Here is a 12,723-nt window from a genome sequence, read left to right on the forward strand (position 1 = left end):
TAATGAATGGCAAATGGCTACCATTAGAAGTGAGAGGGATTATTGGGAGGGGGTGGTTTATGGCAAATGCCTGCATGTGTGTGCATGTGTGTGAGCATGAGTCTGTGTATTTGTTTGGCATTTTTAGAAGGGTCTGCTCTGATCCTTCATTAAAAGGCTCACTGCAGGACCTCTTCATGGGACCCTCAAAGAGATGGGCCATGTTTAGAAGGAATTTTAATAAATCTCCAGCACACACACTGTTGTACAGAATCATTGCTGGAATATGTGTGTGTGTGTGTATGCATTGCTTCTTTATATGACATTGGTTGCACTGAACAGCAAGAACAAGATGGCATCCTGCCCAACCTTATACATGTGTGTATCTATATCTATAGGTCTGTGTGTGTACTAATGACCAGCATGTGCTAATTACTGTCTCTATAGGTAGAATGTACTCTGTGCTCTCATGCTGTTCTTCTCAGCCAATCACTGCACAGTATTGACATCCCCCTTAATTGCATTAAACAAGGCTTGGTGATTGGCTTATACTGCAGAGGCAAAGAAAAAAAAAACGAATTCACTGACAGCTGGCCAGCTGGTTCATGGACCCACTGTATGTGTGTGTCTGTGTGTGTGTGATAATACTACCACCACTACTACTACTACTGCTGCTTCTGCTCCTACCAGGAGGGAATGCACTTCTGGACTAAGGGCCATTGCTCACACAAAGAAAACTAGACAAAGTAAACTTACCAATCAACTGGCAAACTGCTGCTTTTGATAGCGAAGCTTTATACAGTACAGTAATAGCCCAGTGGTTCCCAAACTGGAACTTGGCACCGATGAAATGATTTTATCTGCCATTCATTTTAGATGTAGTTAGATGTAGGATAGCTAAAGCCGTCAATGCAAAGATTTAAAACGGCAGCAGCGCATCAGTTTTCCTCTTTCACAAACATGATGAACAAAGAAAAAGATTTGGGTAACATACTGCAGGGTGGTATCCTGGACTTTTGGCAATATACCACAGTTAGGTCCATATATATTTAGACACTGACACACGTTTTGTATTTTACATGTTCACTAAAACATGTAAAATACATGTGGCAGCACTGTGGCACGGTGGTTAGCACTGTTGCCACACAGCAAGAAGGTCCTGAGTTCAATTCCACCATCAGGCCGGGGTCTTTCTGTGTGGAGTTTGCATGTTCTCCCCGTGTTTGCGTGGGTTCTCTCCGGGTACTCCGGTTTCCTCCCACCATCCAAAGACATGCAGCTTGTGGGGATAGGTTAATTGGATAATCCAAATTGCCACTAGGTGTGAATGAGTGAATGTGAGTATGGTTGTCTGTCCTTGTGTGTTAGCCCTGCGACAGACTGGCGACCTGTCCAGGGTGTACCCCGCCTCTCGCCCTATGACAGCTGGGATAGGCTCCAGCGCCCCCCACGACCCTGAAAAGGATAAGCGGAAGCGAATGGATGGACTAAAACATGTTCCAATTATAGTGATATAATAGTCATGGATATACTGTTTAGATTCTCAGCTTTCATTTGAGCTCCTTAACATGTCCCGCCCTCTTTTTAAATGGACCAAAAGTAATTGGACAACTGACTTAAAGGCTATTTCTTTGGCAGGTATGGACAGTTCCTTCATTATGTAATCACAAGCTATCCTTAAACAGAGAAAAAAAACATCCAAGAAATCACTACAATATTAGGTACGGCAAAACCTATAGTTTGGTACATCCTGAGCATGAAAGAAAGCACTGGTGAACTCAGCAACACAAAAAGATCTGGATGTCCGCAGATGACAACAGTTGTGGAAAACAGCCAACCAAGTGCACTCTCCACTCTCTCCACACTCTCCAGGAAGTAGGCAATCAATATCCAAGTCTAACATATGGAGAAGACTGTATGAAGGTAAAGACAGAAGGTCCACTGCATGAGTTGTAAGCCACCCATAGGCCCAAAGAACAGAAAGGATAGATTGGACTTTGCTATAAAAATGTAAGCCAGCACAGTTCTGGAAAAACATTCTTTGGACAGATGGAACCACGATCAACCTCTACCAGAATGATGGCAAGAAAAAGTATGGAGAAAAAAAGTATGGAGAAGGCGTGGAACAGCTCATGATCCAAAGCGTGCCACATCATCTGTAAAACACGACAGAGGCAGGTTAATGGTTTGGGTGTGCATGGCTGCCAGTGGCACTGGGACATTTGTGTTTATTGATGATGTGACACAGGACAGAAGCAGATGAATGAATTCTGAGGTATTCAGAGGCATACAGTCAAATTGATTGGGTGACGTTTCATAATACAGATGGACAATGACCCAAAACACACAGCAAAAGCAACCCAGGAGTTTGTCCAATTACTTTCAAGCTGAAATGAAGGGATTCTATTAAAAAAACTCTTTAGTTACGTATGTTTATGCAGTCTTTTTGTTCAGTCCACTGGATTAAAGCTGAAAGTCTGCACTTCAACTGCATCTGTGTTGTTTTATTTAAAATTCATTGTGGTAATGGCGATTAGAAAAAAGTCAAAATATTCACGGACTTAACTGTAACCCCAGCAAAAGAAAAGCTGTACTGTTTCCTGGGGGCAAATCATGTGTACGCGTCTAACCTTACTGCTGAAGGAGAGTACTCCTGATGGAATCACTTCCAAACTTATCCTGCATTTCTTTTTTTTTCTTTTTTTTTTGTTTTTTTTGCCTGTCCCGTTTGGCTCTTTTGCCATCAGAATTGTTGTCTAAAGGCAAAGAAAGATGCCCAACGGGTTTACTTTACCAAATTGACCATCCCAGCCTTGCTGTAATGGTCCATTTGATTCACCTTTTATTATTTATTTTATTTTCACTTGCTGAATACGGGACAGACTTGACTGGGGGAAAGAAGGGGAGAAAGAAAGAGGGAAAGAGAAACAGCTGAGAAGAGGGACGGGGGAGAAGGGCAAAAAACAAAAACCAACAGAATGGGCAGAAAAAGAAAAAAAAAGAAAAAAATGCATATATCAATCACCTGGATCACCTGCTGAGAAAGAAAAAAGAAAACAAGCAGAAGAGAACAAGAGTAATAGAATAAACAACATCACAATGATATATGGGAATATGACAGTAAATACTAAATATTAAACATTATTGTGCAGCACATAAGATGAACAGAACACAGTGTGCTTTGAGGTAGGAGCCAAAAAGGGTGTAGTTTGTGGGTGTGAGCACCCGTGTGTACACCTGTGAGCATGGACGCGCTTGTTTTTTTTTTTTAAAGGTTCCTTCATGTAATGATCTGCTAGAGGGTGTGTGTGTGTGGGGGGGGGGGGGGCACAGCCCCGTCCTCCAGGGCATGAAGCAGGTATGGAGGAGATCAAAACTCCAGACATCCAGAGGCCCCCAGAACACAAGAGACCAAGGAAGACCAACAGAGGGGCAGCCGCGCCACTGTCCCAGAAAGAGCTGAGGAGAGTCCCAGATGAGGGCTCACTCAGCAGCCACGGAGCAGAAGCCAGGGGGGGTTGCAGTGACGCGCCCGTGAGCTCCGCCGGCAGCCAGCTGTGCCTGAGTGACCGAGCCCCAGGCCGAGAGGCCGGGGGCACCCCACCTCCGAAGTGGCCTGAGCGAGCGAGCCCCAGGCTCCAGGCCCCGATAAGCGGCCGCCAAGGAGTGAGCCGGTGTGTACCTGGACGCCCATCCCCAGACACAAAGAACCACCAACGCACCGATGTCTGAGGGAGTCCGCCACTGGCAGGGGAAGTGGTGGTGGGGGAGATAGGCCTCCAAACCTTGGAGGGCCTGAGGTGTCCCCAGAGAGGTGGCGTCTGATACCCAACCTGACATATAGACACAAAAATACAGGCACACACAGATACAAACATCCATTCCCACCCTCATGCTCTCATATGCACTTACTCCACACTCAACCAACGTGGAGACAGACATGAAGAGACGCTGTACACACGATCACACTCCCCAAGCGTACTCTACGAACCGGGTCTAGGTACCCTTGCCCCTGGAGGGGGGAACTGCACCCAGACCCAGGTGGTGTTACCCTTTTCCCTGCGGTGGGGGGAGGCACCTGCATTTTCTACACAACTTAAATAGTTGTGATTGGACCTCATATGCAGAATATTTTCATCTGGTGTTTATTCATGTATTCATTAGAATCTAAATTGATTCTTCTAAGAACCTAAATACTAAAAAGTTTTTGTCCTGGTGCATTAGTTTTTCTTTGGTTATTGTCCTGTTTCTGTCAGAATCTTTTTTTTAAAGTGGTCAGTCAAGTTAACCCTGCCTTGAAGCAAGCTATGGTTCCCTGGAACTGGAGTGAATGTGATTATTGTGTTTGATTTGACAATTCAAGCTCTGAGTTTTGCATAAATGCTGAATTGTAACTGCAGATAAAAAAAAAGAATATGTTATGCAAAAATGATGGATTTTACACATTATCCTGTTTGTGTGAAAAATGCCCTTAAATGGAATTTGGAGCAAAAACGGAGATAAAAATAAAAAACAAACAAGCAGAAGATTCACATTTGAAAATGCACACTGTAGGACACACTTTGTCTGTCATCCATCCCCAGGACATTTTCTGCCATATCAAAAGGCTCGCTGCAAGTGTGGATTTAAAGACATCTCATCACTTTCTTCTTCGTTTTTTTAACAAAATGAAATGAGTGTTGATGAAAGGCAGCCATTTTGTTATTTGCATTGGAATGCGTTCTCCTTTCCAGACTTCTCCTAAACTCGGCTGTGGCTGGAAGCTGCATTCAGTTTTGTCTTTTGGGGTTTTTTTTCATGCCACACTCCCACCCTTTGTCTTTCCTCTCTCATCTTGTGATCTTCCCACAACAGCACTCTGTGTCATTCCTGTTTGATGTGCAGAGAATGAATAAAGCAGTCTGTAATATCTACATAAGAGTCTCCTGTTTAGATATGCCAAGAATAAAATCCAGGCACCAAACTGCAAAGACATTCTAAAATGTGCATATGTGAATATATGCATGCACATACATATAAACAACAAACACTAAAAGAAAATAGACTTTTTTCTTTTTGCTTTGTGATCACTTGCAAATATTAGTGACCAACACTTTTGGACAGGTTGCCTGGTGGGAAGAAACCAGTCTCCAGACTATCACAATTTGACTTAAACTGACTGCAATCACCCTCAAAGATTTTGGACAAGGTATAGAAATAATTATGGAGGTATGGAGGTTGCGTAAGTAACCGGGTGTAGAAGCTTGGCCAAATCAAACATGAGGAACATAAAGAATGCGATTTAGATGCCAGATACGCCGGGGTCTGGGTTAACAATGGTGCTGTTGACCAACAGGGTGCCAGTGTAAACTGTGCTGAAATTTGCTGTTGCCCATAGACAGACAAAGAAGAAAGTGGAAGGCATGCGGTGTAGCTCAGGAGGTGGAGCGGTCCATCTACTAATCAGAGAGTTCAAATCACATGGTTGGTGATGCAATCCCTGATGCTTCAGTCTGCAGCCAGCGCGATGCTGAAGGCCAAGTTGCTCTCCAATCCATCCATCAGAGTGTGAATATTAGATAGAAAACAGTTAGGTAAAGCGCGAAAAAAGAACTTTTATGAATGAGGCATGTTGCATGGAAACACTTTGAATTTTCAGTTAGAGCAGAAAAAGTCTATAAGAACAAGCTAGGTTAATAAGAGCTTGTTCTTATAAGTTAATAAGTCTTCATACTGAGAAAGACCACTGTAGGTGTGATGTTTGCTTTGCAAGTGTTTATTTGTTATACCCAGTGTTGGGGAGTAGTGGAATACATGTACCGCCGTTACGTATTTAAAATACAAAATATGAGTAACTGTATTCCGTTACAGTTACTGTTTTAAAAGGTGGTATTCAGAATGCAGTTACCACGACGGTATTTTCCTGTTTCATAAGGCTATGAACTCTATATTTTTGGTTTCCATGCCGGTGGAAACCCAAACAAAACACGCATTAAGAGTCTCTCATGTCTGTGTCTCAATCTCGCGGCCCATGTCACCTCTACTTGCGGCCCGCATAATAATGTGAAGAAATATTATAAAAAATTATTCACAAAAATGATTTAATATTCAGACAATAGGCAGAGTGTTACAGGCATAGCCCTAAAAAATGTAGCCTCATGGGCAGTGTAGCCTGTGCTGCAGGGAGAATGGACTGCCGTTATGTGTCTGTGAGCACCAGGGAGGGAGAAAAGTAAGAGATGTCACCGACCAGAAACGGGAGTTGGAAGCATGTAAATATATAATGTATATATACAAAGTTGACCCAGACAACAAAGTAAAGCTAGTTTTCAGCTACGAACCCGACACGGAACCCGACACGGAACCCGACACGGAACCCGACACGGAACCCGACACGGAACCCGACACGGAACCCGACGTTAGCCAGAGGTCTCTTTACGGTTTTATGCCTTTACGTTTCGGAGCCACAGACCTGTTTTATATTCGCGCAAAATAGTTTTCTATATGAGATCACTGCAAAAAGTGCAGCCTTACCTATTTTACCCCCTACTGTTACTCATTTTATATTAAGATTTAAAAATCTAGTTGGTATTGGTATGGCGAATAATCTTCAGTAAAAGTAATAAATCACACAGCAATAGTACATTCATGTAGTTGTAAAAAGCATGATAATATATTAAGTAATCCAAAGTATTCAGAATACGTTACTCTCATTGAGTAACGTAACGGAATACGTTACAAAATACATTTTGGGGCATGTATTCTGTAATCTGTAGTGGAATACATTTTAAAAGTAAGGGGGTAGTATGAGGGTTATACCCCCTCATTTAACAGTAGCTGTGTACGCTCAGGTTTGGGTACGTGATAAGAAGCATAATAATAAGGATTTCTAAATTAATATCTGGAAGCTTCAGAAATTCTAAAGACATGGTTCGTTGCGTTAGAAGCCCAACTCTTCCACTGAACAACAGAGATTTTGAAACGATGGTTAAAGACTGAGTAGCACATTATAACTCAAAAACATTTCAGCGACTACCTGAAATCACACTTTGTAATACAGCTGATCTATGTTCATCCTGTAAATGTGTACCTTTTCATTGCAACAGTAAACATCTGGCAAACGTTTGTAGCTGCGAAGATGCAAACATTTATCAAAGCACAACATAGCTCATGAACCAGTTAGAAGCAGTTCAAAATCTGGAAAATGTCTCTCTGTGAAGTTTGACTGGAACTTTTTTTATTTAAAATGCAGAGACATTTAGGGTCACAAACTAGAAAGCAATTAATGTGCTTCCCTTCTTATATGCATCCACAGAGAAAGCTGACTGAAGGGATTGATAACTCTTTGAACTGAGCCCCACTACAAAGCACCCACAACGTGTGTGTTGACTCAAAATCCTCCAAAATGGTTTCAATGAAAACAAAACAACCGAGGGACACTTTGGCACCATCTCTTGTTTAGATGTGATATGTTCAGATGTACATATAAAATGGTAATAATATTTAAGCAAATAACTTTTTTTAGTTTGACAATAATGTTTCATGAAACATGAGCAAAAAGCATCTATGCTAAGCTGTAACATACTGAGAGAAATACTAACTTTCTAACAACTGTTCTTGTCTTGTATTTTATTGTGATTGGCTTCTACCCCTTTTTTGTGGAAATTTTATCTAGTTGGCAAATCCAAATGCAAATCTTATAACAAATTTTAAGGTCAAAATCCATGCAAGAGAGCTGATTTACTTTTTAAACCAATCTTTATCGAGTATGTGGCTCAAGTGCAACTTGACTCTGATCCTACCCTTGTGGCTTGCTGGCAACTTTTTCCTTAACTTACTTATGGAAATCACTCCCCTATAGTTCTTCCTGAGGTCTAGAAGGAGGCTGGTGGCTGAAACAAAGCACCGTCTCTATTTGTGCATTTCCAGACTTACCAGCACTGTCCATTGACTGTCCTCGCTCCACGCCACACAGAGAAGGCATGGAGGCTGTGGTGTTGGAGGGGTTGTCGGTGGAAATCAGAGGGATCCAAGGGGAAATTAACCAGCACTTAGCTCCACACATGCACACCAGGCCTAGCTAGGAGACAGAGCTTCAGATCCAAGCATGGAGAACATGAAAGAGGCACCATCTCTACTGCCGAAGGGAGGAAATTCTCCCTCACCCCCTCTTTCACTATTGGTCTTTCGCAGTCTCTTAATCTTACTTGCATTTGCTCCCTGTCCTCATCTTTCAGTCTGCCTTCTTCCACTCGCCTTGTCTGCCTCTCTGTCTCCTTTCTAAGGAGGTTTTTGAGCATGCATGTGTTGTGTTGTTCTTTCTTTTCTTTTTCTTTCTTTTCTTTTCTTTTTTTTTTTTTTTTTTGGTCAAACAAAATGTCCAACAGACATCAAACGTGTGGTGGAAAGGGAGATGTTTGGAGGGGGGCAAAGAAGAAAAATACACTATACAGTGAACAGGCTTCACAAAGGGTAGCCCTTTGACTAACATCCCGGGGACATAGTTTTATTCTCACACATACACACAGACTCATATGTCCCCTATGAGTCAGGGTCACTGCATTTACAAGGCACTTGGTGTACAGTGACATCATAACAGCCCTCCAGTAAAAAGAGAGGGCTGGGGGGAGGGGGGCTGAGAAAGACACGATTTAGATTTGGCAATAATGGCCAAAACATTTGACATAAGATTATATATAACAGTGCAGAAATAATGGCTGAGAACCAGTATTTTTGCACTGTTAAGTATTACTGAGTGGTACTAAATGAAAGACAACAGTACAAACGTCTTGATGCATGCTCAATCATCCAGGTAAGTAAATCTCCAAAAGTTGATTCTGTTCATCTGGACGTAGCGTTTTGTGGGAGAAACGTTTCATCACCCATCCAAGTGACTTCTTCAGTCTCAGCTGACTGCAGGTTTCCCCAATCTTATAAACAGTACATTTGTATAATGACTGAAACCAGCCCACTGAAGGAACAATGGGCTGGGAGGTCAGTTCCTTAATCATAATTATGCAAATTCTCATGACCATTGATCAACAACCACTGACCAAAACCCACTGATCAAAGACCACTGATCAATGGCCATGAGTACCATTCACAGAGATTTGGGGAATGGCTTCAATCACAGCATTGTAAGATGGCGAAAGATGTATCCTTAGGCCCCCTCCTTGATTCAGAGATGGTCTTTCCCTTTTCACGTAAATGGCTTCCTTGACTCCCGCGCTCAAACCAGCGTTCCTCCCTGTCCAAGATGTTACATCCTCATCACTGTAAGAGTGTCCACTGGCCTGTAGGTGTAAATAGACTGCAGAGCCCTGGCGTGACGAGGTAGCTCGTCAGGCCAGGGCTCTGCAGACTCCGCAGACTTCAAGCAACTTAAAGAAGTCCAGACGCTTTTCTTTCCAAGTTCCTTAGACATCAAGGGAGATATGGCTTCTTTTTGTTTATAAACTTTTACAAGACTGGACTTCTTTTTCAAACTACTGTAGATCAACTGTCGATAACATCTTATAAGGGGGAAATCTAGCACTGGAACGGCCGGTCATCTTAATGTGCATCCATTAGAAATCTGGATATTCTGGGTATTTTCACACGCTTAGCAAAACGCCTCCTCGCCCATGAAGATAATGAAGTATCAGCTGATTCTAACATATGTAAGCTTTAGTTGTTTCAACTTCATTTACTTTCTTAGTTTTAATTGGCAGAACTCAGTTCCATCGTCAGCATCTAAGCACACTTTACAGCCCACAACATATTAAATGCTTTTTCAAGTTGAGAGGCTGTAAGTGGAAACAAAACTATCATGTAACTTATTTTTAAAGTACACAGAAGATTCCATGACTAATTAATCAAACTAGGTTCAGAAAAAAGGAGTGTCTTTAGTGGGAGTAAATTTGTATGCTTGACTCTTGAGCCACAATCAAGAGTTGGGAGTTTGCCTTGTAATCGGAAGGTTGCCGGTTCGAGCCCCGGCTTGGACAGTCGGTCATTGTGCCCTTGGGCAAGACACTTCACCCGTTTCCTACTGGTGGTGGTCAGAGGGCCCGGCAGCCTCCCCTCTGTCGGTGCGCCCCAGGGTGGCTGTGGCTACAATGTAGCTTGCTATCACCAGTGTGTGAATGGGTGGATGACTGGTTGTGTAAAGCACTTTGGGGTCCTTAGGGACTAGAAAAGTGCTATACAAATACAGGCCATTTAAAAAAATAGACAGTGGTGGAGCCAGAACATTTTGACAGGGATGCTCAGGGCTAACCTACAATGCGATTTTCCTTTTAGCCGTACCAGAGCCATATGAGAGCGGTGACCAGACAGCTTGTAGCCACTTCTTGCCACCGGAGTCTCTGCCCCCGACAGCCCACACTTTCAAGCAAATAGAAGGAAATGCATGGGATACTTTTACTATAACAATGAAGGAATAACCTTGTGTATTTGTACTAAATAGCAAATAAATAACAGGTTGAGAGAACTTCAGGATCTTGGTTTACATTTTCTGTTTTTCTCATTGTTTATGACACCCCCCTCTTTCCTCTCTCTCTCCTCCCCTTCCCTCCCCTTCCCTCTCTCTCTGCAAGCCCACAGCCCAGCAGTAATTCTGTGTTTATCAACTCTTTATTATGGCCCTTCGCATCATCATTTACAATGGTAGCATCTGCTCATTGCCTAGCCTGAGCATGGGGCAAATTGCTTTTATAGGGAAAAAACAGCCAACGAGGAGACTCACACAAGAACACTCACACACACATGCACACACACACATGCACCCATGTGCACACACACAGACAGCAGTAGCCGTGCACAAACCCAGACACCCGGCCTTTTTGCAGCGGTTGTTAACTCTCATGGCAGAATCACACACAAGCACTTCTTCTAACAGGATCAAATGATTAGCCGGCCACCATCGGTGAATCAAAATGAGTCCCAAACCCAATGAGGGAGCAGTTTTGATTTTCCTTCTATTTTTTTTTAAACATCTACCTGACGCCGCAGTGTGAAAAACAAATATCACATCTGGCCTCGGAGCTCTAATTTCTGTGTTTGGTTCGGTCTAATTTAGCCACTGCAGCAACATGGGAAACAGTGGGGAAGCAGAAAATGGCAAGACATCCTGTCTTTGTTGTTCGCATTTAACACATTAGCGCTCCCTAAATGATGGGGACGAGGAGATGGTGAGGTGAACGTGTGGAGGAAAGAAAAATTAAAGCAGTGCTTGTTAAGAGCCATCCTTCCAATTATGAAAAGCTTCATCTTGCAGGGAAGTGGAGTGCGAAGGCAGCAGTTTGGTTTTGTACAGATGTTTATGTATAATTGACATGACAACTGAATGTGAACTGCACTGAGGAAAATGTGATGAAAACACGCTAGCTGATGTGATGGATGAGAAGATATTCCATGAAATGCTGCTAATAAAGGAACCCTGAAGTGTCTTTTGTTTTTTAATTTATTTTCAAGGTTATTTCTTGAGGAATTAAGATTGCTCTTTATAAACACCATAAATAAATAAGACAATGGTAGAAGACTATTGATAGCCTCTGTTGAAACTTGCAATAAATTGTAAGGTCCCCAAGTTTACCAAGTGATCATTATGTCCCTGAACATAATGATTGGAAATGTATAACCACCAGCATCATCTCCTCAAGAGGGCTATATGGTGTTTCTGTTTCTCGGGTTTGACTTGAATTATATAACAATTTATGAATCAGAAAAAGGTCAAAATACAGATTAAAGAATGTAAAACATTATATAAGAAGCAAAAAAGGTTTATTCTACCTCAAGTCACCAAAAACTCACATTTCACACTTACCATTCCAGTTTAATTTCGAATTTGCCAAAATTAGTTTAGTAAGGAATTGAAAACTTTTTCTCACAGTTTCAGATGCATTAGTCATTTTTAGGGTTAGTTCGTTCTTAGAAATAACAGAACATCAACAACAATTTGAAGCATCATGAAAGAAATGTGAATTTTAGAGTGTTTATTGTGACACCAATGTTTTTTGCACACTAACATTGGGTTGGTTTAATGGAGCCTTCCCATTCACACATCACAGCTATTGGGGCCTCAGTGTCTTGCTAAGGATACTTGGCTACAATTAAAGGAATCTGCTTATTTTTGGATGGCATATTATTATGTTTTTAAATATGAAATGAACTGTGCCAGTATTTATAATAATTCAGCCTGACAACTCACACTTGATTTATTAGAGCATTTGAATATTACTACAGTTTGCCGTCTAGGCTCATTAGTCTCTGCAAATATAGCAGACATAGAAACTGGGGAGTGATGAGTAAACATCCCTCAAGAGCCTACAGGTGGGTCCCGGAGTTGGTGCAAAGACTGAAACAGTAGGCGGAACTATAGGGTGGCATCAACACTGACATGTCGGGTGTAATACAGTTCTTACCTACAAGTCATGTACTATGATATGGTACAACAAGTTTCTAATGAAAGATAATAATAATTATTAATAATAATAATTTTGAGCAAGTTTCTGACGTGTCATTCCAAAGATATTTCATAAATAAAACTATACCAATAAGAGTGACATAAATAAAATATAAACTAAACTCAATTTTAGCAACATTAACAGTACTCAATATAATTTGGTGTTTTGTTTCTTTACTGGACAGTTTGTGTTTATATCACTGCGCAGTGACATAAACTCAACCTGTTAAGAACAGATTGCCATGGTCGTAGCTGTCACTCAGTGCAAAACTCAGACATTTTTCTTTGCTCTGTGTGTGTGTGTGTGTGTGTGTGTGTGT

The 12,723-nt window shown here is 41.8% G+C and overlaps 1 long non-coding RNA gene across 1 annotated transcript in view; it reads right to left on the reverse strand.

The window, feature by feature from the left end:
* Window positions 1–12,723, reverse strand: part of LOC143421714 (uncharacterized) — a 64,539-nt gene that overhangs the window by 11,758 nt on the left and 40,058 nt on the right. The window lies entirely within an intron of this gene.

Source organism: Maylandia zebra, linkage group LG13 (assembly GCF_041146795.1).
Source record: "Maylandia zebra isolate NMK-2024a linkage group LG13, Mzebra_GT3a, whole genome shotgun sequence".
Classification (NCBI taxonomy): domain Eukaryota; kingdom Metazoa; phylum Chordata; class Actinopteri; order Cichliformes; family Cichlidae; genus Maylandia; species Maylandia zebra.